This window comes from Canis aureus, chromosome 24, assembly GCF_053574225.1.
Source record: "Canis aureus isolate CA01 chromosome 24, VMU_Caureus_v.1.0, whole genome shotgun sequence".
NCBI classification, from domain to species: domain Eukaryota; kingdom Metazoa; phylum Chordata; class Mammalia; order Carnivora; family Canidae; genus Canis; species Canis aureus.
In genome coordinates this window covers 13,656,170-13,675,255 of record NC_135634.1, presented here as the reverse complement: position 1 = coordinate 13,675,255, position 19,086 = coordinate 13,656,170, and the positions used below count along the sequence as shown (strand labels likewise).

At 43.9% G+C, this 19,086-nt stretch overlaps 1 long non-coding RNA gene across 2 annotated transcripts in view; it reads left to right on the top strand.

Annotated features, from left to right (window-relative positions):
- Positions 1–19,086, top strand: part of LOC144296450 (uncharacterized) — a 38,106-nt gene that overhangs the window by 1,057 nt on the left and 17,963 nt on the right. The gene's annotated exons all lie outside the window — the stretch shown is intronic.

Genomic DNA, 19,086 nt, shown 5'->3' with positions numbered 1-19,086 from the left:
ACTCTTTCTCTAACCTTAGAGATGACAGAGAGACAGAACCTTAGAGTATCAGAGAGACAGAACCAGAAACAGCATTTATAATGCTAAGTGTGTCACCTGTAAAATCTCCCTAATGTCCACAACATATGAGGTAGGTGCTCTTCTATTCTTAACTGAGGCAGACACAGGTCACCCAACTGCCTCAAGTCTGGAGCAAGTTTGAATATGACATAAATTTTCTAAAGACTATGACTCAAAAAAAATAAAAAATAAAAAAAGACTATGGCTCAGCCAGCATCAATGAGTCCTCTCACTCTCTTGGTCAGAGCAGTGAGAGATGGGGCCTTTTAGGCACAGCTACAGCTTGGACCACAGATGGAGAGCTCTTGCAGAACTATTTGAGTCAAGTACTTGAGTATTTGAGCTCAGGCCTGGTGGGTTTCAGTAGTAGCTTTTCCTATCTGGTGCATCAAATAATGCACAAATGATTAAATGTTATTTCATGGACAGAATTTAGTACAAATTATAGTTGTTTCTTCTGCCCCTGAACAGAAGCTTCCACAGCTTAAAGTAGTTTCCATTCATTACCCCTAAGTCCTTCGCTCAGTGTCCTGCATATGATCTTGCCCATGGGTGCCTGAAAGCTCTGTGTTGGTAATGTTGACACAAGGTAAATGAATGGATTCCCACAATGATGTGCATGGAAAAGTTCTCTGGGAACTAGAAGGTATTGCCTCTCCCTAAAAGTCTCTTTTTCTAACTCAGAACAATTTAGGTCCTAGGAGAAGGCCTTTCCGTGCCCTCCCTCCAAGGCTGCAGTGGCGGGGCCTGACAGCAGCCGGTGTTTATTGGGAGTATCAGGCAAGTCTGGACTTGTGTGGCCATTTATAGCGCAGGCTGCCAGGTGCCTATTTATGTGACAGAACAAGGGATCCACTGGGACAGAGCAAACCCTAGGGAACGAGTTCCATGAGCAAGGATGATGTTGCTATCAGGCTGCTGGGGGCAAGGCAGGGCCCCTAATCCATTCTGCCATCCTATTTGGCCCCGTGAACTTGTTCCATTCTGAGCCTAGGAAGGGGATGTGGGCCAGACCAGGAAGAGGAGCCTTCCCCCAGATCAGTGTGAATTGGTGAAAACAGGAAGAACAAGTCTCTCTGGACTGGTAAAGATCCCAGTCTGATTTAATGCACTGAGGACTCCAGAACATTCCATACAGTAGCACTGGCAATAGCAGAGGGTTTGTGCTCACAGTAGAGGCTCAGTGGGCAGCCTGGTGCTGACCTGGCAGACTGGGCATCAGCAGGAGCAAGGCTTGGCAGCTTTGGCTGTGATGGGATGTAGTTTTCCAGGTGACTTTGCAGGGGCTCTTGTTGGCTTTTTGGCACATGCATGGCATCAGAGGCCTCAGCAGCAGCCACTATAGGCACTCCCCTAGAAGAAGAGAAAAGTGGCATGGAGAATGGGGAGAAGTCAGGGTATGCTCTTTGTATAATTTTTGTGATCTTGACTTTTACCCCAGCCTCAGGAAAGCCCACCTGCTGCAGGAGTCTATATCCACAGGTTGAAGAAACATTCTTTCTCCCCTGGCTCCATGTAAGAGTAGAAACCCCACAACAGCAAGCTATGAGGGACTATTATTCCTCCCTCAGTCGCCCTTTCTGGGATAATTAGGGCAAGACCAAGACATGAGTGTGCTATGGGCAAGGCTAGGACAGGATAATTGATTATACCTTCCAGCCGATATTCTTTATATGCACATTCAACATTTACTTGGTAGAGAGATTGAACACTGCATGAGGGATGGGCAGAAATCACTGGTGGCAGGACTCAGCATCCCCTTCCTTGGGCGGGACAATCCCCCATGTTCCTGAAGGCCTCTAGGGAGGCAGTATCACCCTGCTAAGAACCAGTAGCAGATATTGCTGAGCAGAATGGAAACTGCGGGTAACAGGTCTCCTCCTGCAGAGAAGTCTCTTAAACATCTGAGGATGTCTGGACGTAGTTTTTGGAGGTCTTGTGCCCTTCAGAAGTGACTTATGAAAACACTCCTTTTGTTCATATCCAGTATGTACTTAAGAGTGGGTCTGCAAAGTCAAATTTTCTCTCTCTCATTACAATTAGTGCAGCCTCATTGAGGCTGGCTGGCAGGCAAATCCCCCTTTAATCTAGCTCTGGGGGTATTACTACCCTATCAGCCAAAAAGTGCTTTTTGGCTAATTTTCTGCTCACTTTAATTCTACTTACTGATTTGTGAATCCACAGCCACACACTCTGGTTTTGGTTGAGGATACACATTTTTTTTTACATCTCTTTAGCCTTTTTCTCCTTTTCTTCCCTTCAGTGCTCAAACTTCAAGCCCATTTATCACATACATTCAAAATAGTTTCCTTGAAGTTCATTCAGATCAATAACACCAGAGTATTTGATTTTGTAGAGCTGCATACTAATTTGATACCTATTTTTGCTGTATCTACTGTACCAATAGATTCTGAAAACAAGTTTCTCTTTCTCTCTCTCTTTTTTTTAAGAAACTGAGAAAGAAAGAGAGAGAGGCAGAGGCAGAGGGATCAAGCCAACATGGAGCCTGACAAGGGGCTCGATCTCACAACCCTGAGATCATGACCTGAGCTGAAATCAAGAGTCAGACACTCAACCAACTGAGCCACCCAGGCACTCCCGAAAACAAATTTCTCTAATGAACACCAGCTCATGTATCTCTCAATGCTTTTCCTCCTTTGGTGGCTCCCCAATATCTGTGTGATAGAAGTCAGAATTCTCTGGCTTGATATTTAGGCCTTTCATGACCAAGCCTCACCTCCTTTTCTACTGTCCTCTCCGAAATTCCCTCTCATGCACCCCACCCTGCATGCACACTGGAAATGATAAGCATTCCAGGATCATAATAAAAACCTCTTAGAGACAGACACCCAATTATCCAGCAGGCTCGCAGGACACCGTATGAACTTCCTGACACATCTGAGAAAATGATAGGACATCTCCAGCACAACTCATAGTACTAAATCCTTACAAATTCAACACACATCAGACCCAATGCACAGCTCAAATCACCCACATTCTTCTCATTGCTCAGCTCCCTTCTATCACCATGGCAGCCCATACCCAATAGCAAACAGTTAGGACCCCTGACAAGAGAATGAGGACATTAAACTTCAATGTTTGTACTCTAGAGTCTCATGTAGCTGTCCAGTTTTTCTCTCCTTGTCACACTATGAAACGCAATCCTTAAAAGCCCCATCTGGGTTAGGACAGAGAAACTTCTGTGTCTTCCAAGCTGCCTATGATGAAGTCACAGAATCTCCCCGCCTTAAAAACTAGCAAAATAAATGACATGACAGTTTCTCTTCATTGGACAGGCAGCACAGGGCAGTAACCTCTGAGAGAAAGGCAATAAATGAGACCTACAATGGCCTCAGTTAATTGCCTATAGGGTTTCCAGGCTGATGTTCAGAGAGGCAGAGTCCAAACAGAGCCTAACAGTTTGGCTGAGTTGAGCTTGACAGAGGTCAAAGTTTAAAGAGGCCAAATTGGCTAGAATTTCCAGGGCAAAATACCAGAGAGGAGGGAGATTTACAGAGAGCTCCAAATATCTGCAGAGAGATCCTATGGAGTGTGTGGATAAGGCTGATCTGAGCATGTACACAAAGATACTACCTGAGGCCAGGATAAGAATCAACAGAAAGGAGTGGGCAGGGTGACCTGGGTGGCCCAGGTATCAGAAGACCTGAGTGGCCCAGTCAATTAAGTGTCTGCCTTCCACTTGGGTCATGATCTCAAGATCCTGGGGTCAAACCCCACGTTGGGCTCCCTGCTCATGAGGAGTCTGCTTCTCTCTCTCCCTCTGCCCCTCCCCACACTGTGCTCTCTCACTCTCCCTCTCAAATAAATAAATGAAATCTTAAAAGAAAAAGAAAGGAGTGAGCAAAAAATTCAATAGAGATCACACAAGGCTAGAAATAATCTGTATTCCCATCAGCCAGGCTGGAAAGACCTTATAATACAGTGGATATTGAGAGCAGATTTCAGATATCGCCTTAGTAGTGAGACCAAATTAACCCTAGACCCTGGGGAGGCCCTAACAAAATATGAAAGCCAGTCTTGGAATAGTTGCTCCCCAGAACAAACTCCAACAATATACAAAGGTAAACATTGTCATCCATAAAATTTGTACTGTTTAGCATACAATAAAAAAAATCAGGAATGCAAAGAAGCAGGAAAATGTGACCTATGACTATAAGCAAAAAGTAATAATATATATAGGTTTTCAAAAGACACAGATATTAGAATTAGCACACAAGGATGCTAATACCACTATTATAAATATACTAATCTTCAAGAACATAAAAGAAAACATAACTATGATGAATGACTTGAAGATATAGAAAAGCCCCAAATAGAATTTTTGGAGCTGAAGAATGCTATATATTAAGTGAAAAGTATACTAGATGAGAGTAACAGATGATTAAACATTGCAAAAAGAAAGATCAAAGAATTTGAAGACATAGTGATAGAAATATTTAAAATGAAAGCAAGTAAAAAGATTATAAAAAATTGAATAAAGCGTCAGTGAGCTGTGAGATAATATCAAGCAATTGAACACGTGTAATTGGAGTTCCTTTTTTTTTAAGTTAACATGTAGTACAATATTGATTTCTGGAGGAGAATTCAGTGATTCATCACTTACACACAACATCCAATGCTAATCACAAGTACCCTCCTTAATATCTATCACCCATCTAGCCCACCCCCCACCCACATTCCTCCATCAACCCTCAGTTTGTTTTCTGTCATTAAGAGTCACTCCTGGTTTGTTTCCATCTCTCCTTTTTCTCTTTTCCCCCTTTCCCTATGCTCATCTGTTTTCTTTCTTAAATCCCACATGAGTGAGATCATAAGGTATTTGTCTTTCTCTGATGTATTTCACGTAACATGAATACTCTCTAGTTCCATCCGTGTTGTTGCAAATGGCAAGATTTCATTCCTTTTGATGGCTGAACATTTAATGCAATCCCTATCAAAATGCCATTAGCATTTTGCACAGAGCTAGAACAAACGATCCTAAAATTTGTAGGGAACCACAAAAGACCCCCAGCAATTCTGAAAAAGAAAAACAAAACTGAAGGCATCACACTTCTGGATTTCAAGCTTTAATACAAAGCTGTCGTCAACAAGACAGTATGGTAATTGGAGTTCTATGGAAAAAAAAGCAGAGTGAGAAAGAAAAAATATTTGAAAAGAAAACAATGAAATTTGATGAAAATTATAAACCCACAGTTAAAATAATCTCAACAAACCCCAGGCAAAAGAAGCATGAATAAAATGACATCAAGGTGTATCATAATCAAATTGCTTCAAATAAATGATAGAAAGTCTTAAAAGCAGCCAAAGAAAACATATTACTTAAAGGGACTGAAAATCGCAAATTTCCCATCAGAAATTATGCAAATCAGAAGACCACAGAGTGACATCATTGAAACACTGAAAGGAAAAAATGCCAGCATAAAATTCTATAGTCAACCAAAACGTCTTCAAAAAAAAAAAAAAAAAAAAAAAAAAAAAAAAGAAAGGAAACTAAAGACTTCTTCAGATAATGAGAAGTTGAGAGAATTTATCATCAGCAGACATCATCAGCATTACAAGAAATGTTGAAAGGAATTTCTTAGGTAGAAAGAAAATGATACCACACTGGGGGTTATTCTGTATATTAGTAAATTGAACACCAATAAAAAATAAATTAAAAAAAAATAAAAAAAAATAAAAAAAAGAAAGTGATACCATTGATAGTATACAAAAGAATGAAGAGCAGTGGAAATGGTAACTATATAGGTAAATTGGAGCATATAATTCCCCCTCATTTTTCAAATCTCTTTAAAAGATAATTGCTCCAAACAAGAGTAGTAACAATGTATTGAGGACTTTATAACATGTAGAATGTTATACATTAGAATGTATGGCAATAATAGCACAAAGGCCTGGAGAGGGAAGTGGAAGCATACTGTTGGAAGGTTCTTAAAACATATGCAAAGTAGCATAACATCATTTGAAGGTAGACTGTGATAAGTTAAAGATGTACATCACAGGGGCACCTGAGTATCTTAGTTAAGCGTCCGTCTCTTGGTTTCGTCTCAGGTCATGATCTCAAGGTCATTAAGATCAAGCCCCATGGTGTGCTCCATGCGCAGTGTGGAGGCTGCTTGAGATTCTCTCTCCCTCTCCCTCCCCATCTGCCCTCCCCTCCCATGAGTGCTCCCTCTCTCTCAAATAAGTAAATAAAATCTTTCAAAAATAAAAATGTACACTGTAAACCTAGAGCAACCACTAAGATAAGACAAAACAAAGAGTTATAGTTAATAGACTAATAATAGAGATAAAATAAATTAGGATAGGGACATGCTCAAGGTCATCAGTACTTAACCTCCATATATCAAAGGGAAATGAACAAAACTACAGAGCAAACATGGGGAAGATAAAGGACCTGTGTCTCCCTATGTAACAGTAGCCTAGTCCTGAAATGTAACCACAATGTGTCCTAAAATAAAAGATAACATAGAGGCCATTGGCACCACTAATCTTAGATATATAAGTTATTAGAGAGTGATATTAACCATCACAAAAGGCACCATCCAGAGACACAAACAGAGAAACATTCAGACCAAATTGGTGAGACAGATTTAAGATATTGACTCCACATTTTCCCCTTCAGCTGAGGACTCAATCTAAATCAACCCAGTTCTGTTTTGAGAATTCTGGTTTTAAAACCTCTCTACCACGAGGGACTTGTAGTTACCCAAGCCAACATATTTGCACATGTTCTTTTCCTTCCTCTGCCTGCAACATCTTTCCCTATGTTATCTCTCTGGCAAAGTCCCAATCAACCTGAAGTGGTTCAGTTAATGAATCACCTCTCCTGTGATGCACCACTTGCTCTCTCCTGGTGATTGCCACTGGGTTCCCATAGCACCTGGAGCACAACTCTAGCTTAGCATTTATCACAAGGAATTGTGTTTTCCTATTTTCCTCCAGACGAATAGGTCTCAAAGTTTAGCATGCATTAGAACCATCTGCAGGGCTTACTGCTGTCCTCCTCTCCACCCCTAGAATTTCAGATTTAAGAAGACTTGGATGGGGCCCAAGAATTTGCATTTTTAACAAGCTTCCAGGTTGATGCTGATGCTGGTCCAGGGGCTACATCAATCAAGACAGTATAAAGCCCCCACAGGACACAAAAAAATGTATTTATCTTTTCACCCGTCACACCTAGTATGGTGCCGGCACAAAGTAGCTGGTTTGTACACATTTTTGTAGATGGATGAGTATATGAATTCATTAAGATATAGTCTACTGGCACCCCTAGAAATCATTATAGCTTCTTTATCAAATAAATAACTCCGTGTAGCAGAGTACCGATATAAAAATAGTCAAAGAAATATTGAAGTATTTGTCATTTATATCTCACGGTCTTCTTCTCCCACAAAATAACTTTGAGACAATTTGAAAAGTTAAAACACCAGTAAAGCAGGACACTTAAAAATAAAAATTGAATAAAAATAAAAGTAGCTTAAGAAGTAGGTATGTAGGGTGGCCCAGGTGGCTCAGTGGTTTAACGCTTGCCTTCGGCCCGGGTATGATCCTGGAGACCCTGGATCGAGTCCCACGTCAGGCTCCCGGCATGGAGCCTGCTTCACCCTCTCCCTCTCCCTCTCTCTCTCTCCCCCCCGCCCCACAGTGTCTTTCATGAATAAATAAATAAAATCATTAAAAAAAAAGTAGGTACATAGAATATAGGGGTACATTTCTGAAATTGAAGACAAAAATTAGCTCTGTGCTTCAGAACCTAATGCAAAATGATGAACACTTTGGGCAGCAGAGAGTTAAATAAAGAAGTTAACGGAGAAGAATGTTTGGAGACCTTTTAATGTATCATTGCAGGGCAAAGAATGGCAGCCCATGGTGACATACTGCCATGACCTTCCAAAGATTCTGTAAAAATGCATATTAAATTACTAAATATTATTAAATTATTAAATATTTTAAAAATATTATTAAATATATTAAATTACATCTATTAAGTTCTAATATGCTGAAATTGGCCAGAATCGTTCCTGTTTTCTGCAGTGGCATCCTGATGGGCAGACACCCATGAGCAATAAAATACATGCAATGGAGGTGTCAGCATTTCTGGGCTTCATGAAGACCATCGCTCCAGGAATCTCCCCTATAGTTTTTCTGGAGCTGGATTGGCGGGCACAGTCCCTGAGAGACCCAACAAAGTCCAGTTTCTGAACCCTTCCTGTAGGGGCCCAAATAAGACTCTGGTGCTCTGTCCCCTTAAATGACATTTTGTTTCTCTAGCCACAAATAGTATGTTGTAGATAACGCATTATAATAGCAACTATTCGTATGGTGAACCCCATTTACAGGTGAGACTCCTGAGGGTCGGAGTGGTTAGTGATGCATCCATCATCTCAAAGTTGGTACTCCATGGAGACAACCATTCCAACGATCTCAGCTGCAGCCCAGCATCTCCAGAAACTCTTGTCAGCTCCAACTGGATTTCGAGCAGCATTGTATTTCTTGATCTGGGAATGCTGACTATCTATTTTTGTATATTTGCAAGTTTGACAAATGTCAAAATAAAAAAAAAACACAAAAAGAAGTACGTTTATGTGAAGGAAAGAAAAAAACCAACCCTAATAATGGCAGAGACAGAACTGACGTAGTAAATTAATTTTCAGGATTGGCTTTAAATACAGTATCACACTCCTCGGCTCCTCTTGTAATAGTCACGTGCCGGGACGCGGAGAGAACCGTGTTTACCATCTGTTACGCTCTCACACTTGGCACTTATGAGATGTCACTTTTCAACAAAAGAGCCATCACCAATTTCAGGTCGGGAGAAGTAACGGGTGATTAACCCTATCTTTCAAAGAGACTGTAGAATTTTTGCTTGTGGTTTCATAAATGGATGGATCTGTATTAGAAAGTAAAATTGAGAAGGTAAAGTTGTGTGTTTTCCTTTTCTCATAAAATATGCGCAGTATTCTAGCATTTCTATCGTGGTTCTATTAAGGACGAGGAACAGATCCTTCGATCTCCTCCTGTGAGGGCGGATCTCTTGCACGGAAGCAAGCTCTGTGGCCTGGTTGGGCAAATCCAGGTTGCCGGTTGCGCCTCAGCCTGCGCCACCTCCTCCTTGATTAATGAAACTCTGCAGGGAGCCGGCTCCGCGTCAGCTGGGTTGAACATTTCAGGACATCATCAATTTTCTTTGTCAGTTTCTCTGCTTTATCTGATTACAAACTCTTTCCTCTCTAAATATCACTTTACATAATAATCAGGCAGGAGATTTGATCATTCATCACTCACTCCCTCTGCAATAACTTATTCTGTATTGTGTGATACAGGCAATCAGTCCCCCCCAAACCCTTCTCTGTGTGATCTGTGAGCTAATGATCACGGGGATGCTCGAGGGCATACTTCTAGAGACCAAGAGGTGGTGGTGGAGGTGGGTGGGAGGGCATTTAGACCCAGACCACCCTCCTATTTCCTCTGGCAAATAAGCAGCGTTTGTTTCTCTCATTAATAGCTATTCTCGACTGAGGGCCTCTTAGGATCTGGGTCCTCTTCATATGTGGTTGTCCTAAGTATTACAAGAGCCCTCCGAGGGAGCTTATTATCCTGATTTTTACAGTAGAGAAATTTGAGGCTTAGTAAGGTGAAGTAATCTGCCCAGGGTCATGCAAGTCTGTTGGATTCCCTGGTGCAAGCCCTTTATACCTCCACATCTAGGTGTCCGGCTGGCTATTCGTCCCTGCTCCTGGGGCTCACGGGTCTAGGGACGGGGTTCCTATGGTGTCTACTTCTCCCGGCCCCACTGTCCCTCCTACCTTTCTTCCCAGCCACATGAGAGTCTTCCTAAAAGCAGAGACCCTTTGCGTCCGAGAACCCTGGGTGCCCGCTAGGTGCCTGACAGTCAGGGCACACAGACACCTATGTGTGCCTCTTTACCCAATGACTGGCTTCAGTACAGTTATGCACTCCTGAGGTGGATTTTAATTTTATCTACATTTTTCTCTTCTCTGTTTTAAAAGTCACTTTAGCTCCTTCCTGAAATCCTGTGTTCTCTCTCTGGAGATCACCTTGAACCGGTTCTCAGGTAGGTCCTTGAAGATAGCCAGCTGCGTGATCCTGTCCTCTGTTTGCCAGGCAGGGCGAGTCGGTGCTCTCAGCACCACCCTAGCGAAGTCAGGAGCCTTCTGAAGGATCCAAGGCAATGTGACTCATCCTGAATCTGGCTACGGCACTTTCTTCTCCTGCAGTTCTTGACTGTTAAAGAGTAATTTCCTGGCAGGACTGTGCACCTGTCTACCAGCTACTCTCGGGGGTTCTCACCCCGGCCAGCCCCTCTGGAAGATGACTCCTAGGTCATAGCCTTCTGTCTTCCCACGGGGATCCATGAACACCAGTCAAGACCTTGAGATCCCACTGTCAGTAAGGTTTTCTCAGAGAGGCCGCAGGGCAAACACAGTTCTCGATCATACAACGAAACAGGAGCTAGTGTACGCCCCACTTACTAAGCGTAACTCCGAAGTGGTGCGGCGCTTCTGATGTCTGAATCGCGTAGCCTTCCATCCCCGCAGAACTGTCCTCACAGCCCTAGGGCAGAGCACCATGCGTCCTGGGGGAACCTGTTGGGGCAGCGGAGCGGCCAGTGGGAACAGGGCCTCCTGGGTCTCCCCCAGCACCTTCCCCGGGCCGGCCGGGGCTGTGCAGTCTGGCCTGGACAGAAAAGTCCGATGGTGAAAGTAAGCTAGAGGCCAGCGCATGAAATGGGTCAGGGAGATGGCTTGGGATAGGTGAACTTTCCAGGGCCCCGCAGGACGGCTTCTCGGGGGCACTGGCTGCAGGGTGTGGCAAGGTTTTAAAGAGGCAGCGAAGGATCAGCTGCAGGCCTCCCGAAGAACTGGGGTGCGCTGGATGCTCTTGAAGTGTTGCTTCTGTTCAGTGGCACTTACCAGCCATTCGTGGGCTTGTGCTATGCGCGAGGAGCCGAGAACACTGTTGCTGCCCCCGGAGAGCTCACAGGTTTACGGCGAAGGGGTCATATTTTTATAGAGTTCAAAAACAGTTATATTATTTTTCTAACCACACGTATGTCTTGAGCTAGACAAGAAGCTAAAAGGCAGTGAAGCCATCAGCTGGGTGCTAAAATTGCAGAACAAAATTTGCGAGGTGTCAGTTTTCTGTCAGTTTCAGAACAAACAGCCTGGGGCTCATGGGAAAAGAGGCGTGGGAGCCGGGGCCACCCAGAGATGGGAATTGGATCTTGGTGTCACTCTCCATGTATCGTTCTACATTTAAAGAAATGTCTCTGTTTGTAGGCTCTGCTGATGCCAGGTGGTAGAAAGTTTATGTGTTGCCTGGGATTCAAGGCAGGGCCCCTCTGCTCAAGGTTGCTCCAAATGGCAATCATTCATTTGTAGGAATTTATATAATACAGTCCCCATAATACAGTTAAATTGAATCCACTGCCTCTTGTGGGGGAAAAAAGCATGGATCTGGGAGCCAGACACATACGTCTCCTGCCTGCCATCACCAGACCACTGTGCCACTTGGTTCAGGTGATTGGGCCTGCTGTTTCTTGTTGGCAAAATGGGAATAATAACAATAATAAAGACTTCCTGGAATTATGATGAGGATTACAGAAGATCATACATTAAAGCCCCTAGCTCAGTCCTGGTACACAGCAGACATTTATAAAAACATTCTCTGGGTTTGCACAAACAAATGCACCTGTCTGCATTGGGTTTTCATAAGAGTTTTGACGAGCCAGAGCTGGGAAATGGGGGCCCAGGGCAGAAGATTGGCCAAAAAGGGCGACAGACCCCAAGAAGTAGAGCCATGAGGAACCTCCAGGTGAGCATCTCAGCAACATCATTAGAACCATGGTCAGAGAAGGCAACGAAAGCAAGGAGGCTGTGACGGGCAGGTGTGTCTACTTCCCAAACGCCTTTTGAATCCACCCATTTTTATTCATCCCACTGCCACCGTCTGAGATCTGGGCACCTGGAATCCTCCAAGGGCCTCCTAATTCATTTCCCCACCTCCCCCCCTTCTGTCCATCTGCTCCTTAACTCTGTAGTAAGAAAGATCCACCTGCACTTACAGCCCTCATGACCACTCTTTGCCTTAAGTAAAAAGTCTCATGTTCTCCCATGGTTTATAATACCCGATGGAGGGGCACTTGGGTGGCTCCGTGGTTGAGCATCTGCCTTTGGCTCAGGGGGTGATTCCAGGGTCCTGGGGTTGAGTCCCACATGGGGCTCCCTGCAGGGAGTCTGCTTCTCCCTCTGCCTATGTCTCTGCCCCTCTCTCTCCGTGTTTCTCATGAATAAATAAATAAAATTTTAAATAATATAAATATAATACCTGCTGTATCTGGTCCCTCAGATCCTACTAGCTGGCCTCTTTGCTGACAGCCATGCTGAAGAAACTCAGTTCCTCTGTCTTCCCTTGTGCCCTGTTGTCTCTGGGCTTTTGCACATCCTGTTTCCCACGCTTAGAACACTCTTACCCATCACCCTGTTTTCCTGCATCTTCTATTTATCTTTCAGACTCCTGATTGTACATGTTTCTTCCTCTGGGAAGCCCTCCTTGTCTACTTGCCCAGTCCCAAACTGGGTTGATAACCACTCTAATCTCTAAGATGCATGAAGCCATCTCACACAGTAGATGGCATACAGTGGCATCCAATAAATGTTTACTGGGTGAATAGATCTCCCTGGCAGAGGAGCTACAGACCCACAGGCAGATAGTGTAGAAACAATTTACCAGCAGCTCTCACCTAGGTTTTTCCCACCTGTGCCAGTCAGGATTCCAGCAGGAAGCAGATGGCTCACAAAAACAGGGTAATCTAGAAGAGTGTGACCAAGGGACTTTTTAGAAAGATGTAGACTGAGTCAGGGGAATCCAATAAGGGAGGGAAAAACACCTGCCCTTGATTAAGAAAAGCAGGAAGCCACCATCTCCTTGGGCCAGACAGGACAAGAGGAGAGAGTTACAGAAACTCAGAGCTGCAGTCAGAGGAGAGGCCTGTTGGGTATGAACTGGGGCCTTTGGTGAAAGAATGCAGCCACTGCTCATCGGGGCCTCCCCCCACCCACACACTCCCCTCTCTTACTCGTGCCTCCACTGGCCAAGACAGTCAGAGGATAAGGAAACCTGTCAATGCAGATTCAGACCTGTGGGCTCCAAGCAGACTGGAGCAAGATGGGGTATGATTGTAGGGAGAAACAGAATATCCAGTTGTTCTAATAACCTATCTAATAACCTGTCCTAAACCACTATAGGTAATAGCTTCCTCCTTCCATTGTTAATGCTTCTATCCCTTGGAACAGAATGATGTTGACCTGACAATTGAATATAGATTCAAAAGAAATGACTTAAAAAATATTTTCACTTGGGGCACATGGGTGGCTCAGTCCATTAAGCATCCGACTCTTGATTTCGGCTCCAGTCATGATCTCAAGGTTGTGAGATGGAGCCCCATGTCAGACTCTGCACTGGGCATGGAGCCTGCTTGGGATTCTCTCTCTTTCTCCCTCTGCCCTTTCCCCTCCTTCCTCTCTCTCTCTCTCTCTCTCTCTCTCTCTCTCTTAAAAAAGAAAGAAGAAAGAGAAGAAAGAAAGAAAGAAAGAAAGAAAGAAAGAAAGAAAGAAAGAAAAAGAAAGAAAGAAAAAGTACTTTCATTTAACTGAAAAGATTAAGATTTTTAAAACTTAGTTCTATTTGGACTCAGTGTCTTATTCATAATTTAATGAAAGTTGATTTAAATTTTTAATTTTTAAAAATTAAAAAGTTTTAAAAATTGGCTCTGATATTTGCCCAACACTGAGATGTAACTCAGTCTCCAATCTGCAAGTGAGTTTGCCCACTGCCAAATAGGCCAAGATCTGAGCAAAGGCCTTTTGTCTGGACTGAGAAACCTCTCTTCCAAAGGCATGAAACATCTTGACAGGGACAGGTGTGAGTTTCCCCACTGTCCATCTACTGGTCATGGGAATTAGATGTCAGATTCAAAGATAGCTTGCAATTTGAGGGTTAATATGTTGTCACATAGAAGATGTCAGTATGGAGTCAGGACTTTTCCTGCTTGAACAGACGCATGCTTCTTCACTTGTGAATCCATAAAGAGCTTCCTGTCTGCTGAACTCTGGTGTGCTGGGACAATTCACAAGTCAGACTACATGCAAAGGCTCCCAGTGTGTACTAAGTGCTGCAACACCATCTGCTTTTGTCTGTATTTAGGTGCCTCATTTGTTAGCTCAGAGTGCTAAACGCTAAGGTTGCAGGGGCCGGATGCTATCAGGACTCAGTTCATCTGAAGGAAACCTCGTCTTCAAACAGAATCAGAAGAACCACAGCTGAAGGCTTGTGTGTTCGCCACTTCCTTCACTCTTCACCAAGCTCAAAGTTCTTTCCTTGAGGGACTCCCGTTTTGAGTAGCCGCACATTTGTGGGTTGCGGTGCCTGCTCTGTTTCAGGACTGCTTTGGTAGACCACAGACACCTCTGCGTCGGGCTGGTTACAGCGGTCCTACCTGGACGACACATGCATAGTGTATGAGTGCTATGTACTGCATGTTTGGTTCCCCCAAAGTCACACATTGAAACCCTGATCCCGTATGTGATGGTATTAATAGGTGAGGTAAGTAGGTCATGAGACTAGAGTCCTCATGCCATCATGATTAGGCCTCGTGCCTTTATTTTGTTTTTTCAAAGATTTTTATTTATTCATGAGAGACAGAGAGAGAGGCAGAGACACAGGCAGAGGGAGAAGCAGACTCCCTGCAGGGAGCCCGATGTAGGACTTGATCCCAGGACCCTGGGGTCACGCCCTGAGCCAAAGGCAGATGCTCAACCATTGAGCCATCCAGGAGCCCTGGGATTAGGGCCTTTAGAAGAAAAGACACAAGAGAGATCTCTGGTCACCACGTGGGGACACAGCAAGAAGGCGGCCATCTGCATGCAAACCATAAAGAGGGCTCTTGCCAGACACTGGATTTGCAGACGCCTTGATCTTGGACGTCCAAGCCTCGAGAACCGTGAGAAAGAAATGTTTGTTGTTCAAGTCAGCCAGCGCATGGTATCCTGTTGATAGCAACTTGAACTGACTAAAACAGTGGGGATGTGGCGGATATATGATGGACACTATGTTAAAATATTTTTCTCTAAGATTCCTTGAGTGAAACCGTTTGCATCTGGTTTGTTATCCTAAGTCCCGAAAGAAGCTGTGTTTATCCAGGAGAATTGGCTCAAATATGTATAAATGTTGGATTTCCTATCCCCCTCTTGGCTTTTCATTCAAAATGTGGCTTGTGGAAGAACCACTTTGCATAAGAAATGTGGGGAGCAGAGCTAGGGAAGGGAGAGAGGAAAAGAAGGGGGTTGTGTCCGGACCTCTTACAGGCCAGCAGTGGAGGGTGCCTTTTTGTCACTGATGCAGAGAGAGGCCAAGGCCATGTGTGTGAAGTCTAGAGCAGGGTGGATGCCACAGCCACAGAACCACAGGATGCAGTGTCTGAGGGGCTTCCCAGGTGAAGTTGGGTTACGGGGAGGGTCCTGGGGCACAGGGATGACATCCCCACTCCTCTCTCTCCTCAGAGTCAAGCAGAGTCTGGAGAAATGTGACAAGGAAGGCTATAAATAGCTAAGCAAATCAATAAGCAATGCACGCAATTAAAGATGATTTTAATTATATGAGCCTGCCTGGCCACCAGACACTCAAGTCAAACAGAGTAAATGTAATTTCCTTTAACCACTCCCTTCCCTGAGGCTAACAGTGTTTGTGGATCATCTCTATGTCCCTCCAGAAAACACATCTCAGATCTCACAGGTCTGCCACTGTCAATGCAGCATGCCACTTGGTCTTCTCTTAGCTCTTAGGAAAGCTCTGATTCTAGGGCAGTGGGGTGTCGGAGATGCCTTCTGCAACGCCTTTCATCTCACAGTGTTGAAATCGGCTGCTTGGAGCCTATGTGGAACCTGCCTGCCTGCCAATACACGTGCAGAGCACCGCAGGCTTACAGTCCTGTAAGTATGGCAGGTGATGGTTCCCCAGATTTGGAAAGCTCCCCACATGTAGCCCTTGAGATCAAGAACCATATCTCTCTGTGTTTCTATGGGGCAGGCCAATACAGTGTTGCTCTCAGACCAGGGCAAGAGGGTCCCCTGCCATGCAACCCTGTTTCAGAGGGTCTTGCATGTCATAAACATAGAAACAATCAATTCCTTAAAGAACATGACACCTCTGTCACTCAGGATCCACTGCTCTGTGCTGGCTTAGGGCTCCCCCCAACTCCAACCCCCATTCAGGCCCCAGGGAGAGACTTCACTGTCTTGCCCCTTGGCTCAAATACTGAGCAGATTTGCATGCTGACACCAGAGAAGGACACTTCCTCGAGTCCAGGTGGAATTTGAGCTGTGGAAGCTTCTAGAGAAGGAAAAGAAAAATTAACTTGTCAAATCCTTCCTCTTCACGTAAGTGCAGTTGATTCTTGCATAGCAAAATCTCATTTCCCAGGGGGGTTGATGCCCATTTCTTTGCTTCTCCTCACCTGATTTCTGGCTCGGGGCATGTACTGGCTAGTATGGTGTTCACAGTAAAGGCTAGGGAATGTTCTACATTCTGGAACCCTCCCAGAGCTCTCAAATGTGTATACATAAAGGTAGAAAGTCAACCTGTGCCGGATAATGACACTGAGCCTCAGTCTTGACAATGAGATGAATATTGAATGCTAGAATTGTAAATGGCTTTATTTTTATAAAAATATTTAATAGGGTAAAATCACTTTTTCAAATTAAAATCGAAGTTTTATTTAAGTAATTTTGATTTACACTTTTAATATTCATGAACTATGACCTATTTGCTTTTGAAATTCCTAGATGACTTTGTAAACTTTGTGGGGAAAATAAGTGTTTTGAAAACACACACTAATTTTGATTTACATTTTTTATGAACTGACATTCAGATTCTATATACTTAAAATACAGTTCTATATATTTTTTCAATCCTTGAGGTGAATCCTTGAGTATGGGTATAGTTGAGATTGCGATACGTACAGAAATACAAAAATAGAGCTCAGAAAAGAAAAAAAAGGATGAAAAAAATAGAAAATCTTCAATCTGTTTAAGTTTTTTAAAACTGGAACCAATGAAATTTTGTAGACCTCTGGTGAAACTACCTCACAACAAATTTACAAATAGGATATAATCAAGTCTTCATTTAATGAAGCTTTACTTAATTCATCGAAACAATGGAAACGAAAATAAGAAAACCCTTGATTAAATCGATAACTTGAAGAGGTCAAGTAAGATCTCTGAAACTGCATACTCCTTACTATAGAAAGACTTAATTATTAATCAAAACAATAAGACTGTAAGAGGGCCTTCATTTCTGCTCTTGTTAGGGTCCCAAAAATGTTTGGGGTGATCCTGGCTGCTCAGATTCTTGTCAGCAAGCCTTCCCCTGCTGAGGGTCCTTGAGCATAACTCCCCATGTTCTGAACCTGGGACTTGCCATCAGGCCACCAAGCTACCTGGCCACCACCCATTGGATCAAATCCTCTCGGTTTCAATTCAAGACTTGCAGAGACTCAGGACATTCTGAAAAGAACAAAGAGTGATGTAGGATCTTATAGTTCCTAGCACAGTGGCTTGCAAAAAACAGACCTTAATTGTGCTTTTTAACTTTTACTTGGAAATCGTCAACAAGCATGCACTCCTGTGGTCAGGAGGAGCCGCCCATTCTTTAAATAGATGTATGCTGAGCATCACTGGGGTAGGCACCGAAACGGACTGGAGGTGAAGTCTAGGATCGTGGCTTCATGGGGTCTGATCGGTGGAGATGGCAGATGTGATTTAAGGAATCAGGCAAGGTGACAAAGAAGAAAACATGACTGCTCATCACAGAGAGACTCACAGCCAGAGCTGCCAGCAGGAAGGAGCAGGTGGTGGTGGCATCCTCCCACTGCCCCCAGGAACTTGACCTTGATCTTCTCTCCCTGTTTCTGATTGTCTGGCTCAGGGCTGGCCTGCCTTCTTCTCTCTCCTTTCCCCTATAAGCCACCCTCAGGGTTTTATATGGAAGAAATGTGAAACTCTTACCAGGAAGCAGCAGTACTCAAGTAAATGGAAATTCAGAGCAGAGGGACTGCATCATGGAAGCTTATGTTAAAAAAAAAATAATAATAATCATGATGAATGTCCTTGTCCTTGGAGAAAGAGGCTTGTATCTCAGTGTATGAGAAACGACTGCCTGAAGCATCAGGGGTGTAAACGTGCTTCCCGAGATTTTAGTTGGTGCTGTAAAAAAAAAACCAAGGCTGTGGGAAGGCTTAGAAAAAAAAGAAAATAAGGGGCTGGAGCCGCAGATGGGTGAAAGTCTCACTGATTCCTATAGAAATAGAGCATTTAAAATTAGCTTGGTATAAAAATAATCAGGGATGTGGGGTTGATTTACTATCTATATTCCCCACTGCTTGATTCAATTTCTGTTTTGAGAAATCTGTCACGTATCCAGTTTCCTCCAAAGACTCAGTCTCAGCTCTGGGCCTCAGGAACAGTGGTCACTGCAGCTTCTCGGTGGGGGTTGGAGGGCTTCTGGGGAGCTCCTCCATGGGCCGCCAACCTGGCGCCTCCCAGCCCGGGCTCTTGACCTCCGAGTCTTCCTGTCGCCTGTGCTGACCCAGGCAAAATTCTGAGTTTCCTCCTTCACCGCATCTTGTTACATTCCCAAGTCCAGAAACCCTTGAGCCCTTTTATTTCATTATATTTTATTTATCTTTTCTTTTCCCCCCTCAAGACTAACTCCTACAGCCACAGAAGGGAGCCGAGGCCTAGGCCTTGATGGTTAAGAATCAGACAGGTAAATATTGTAATAAAACTGAAAGCATAGGGCAGATCTCAAATCAGAAGGCTAATGGCCTTCTGGTCATTGGGATACCTTGTGTTTCTAGAGTAATATCATGGGTGGAAGTGTGTTCCAAGAAGTCTGAACTGTAAGAGATGTTCTAGTCCTTCATTCTCC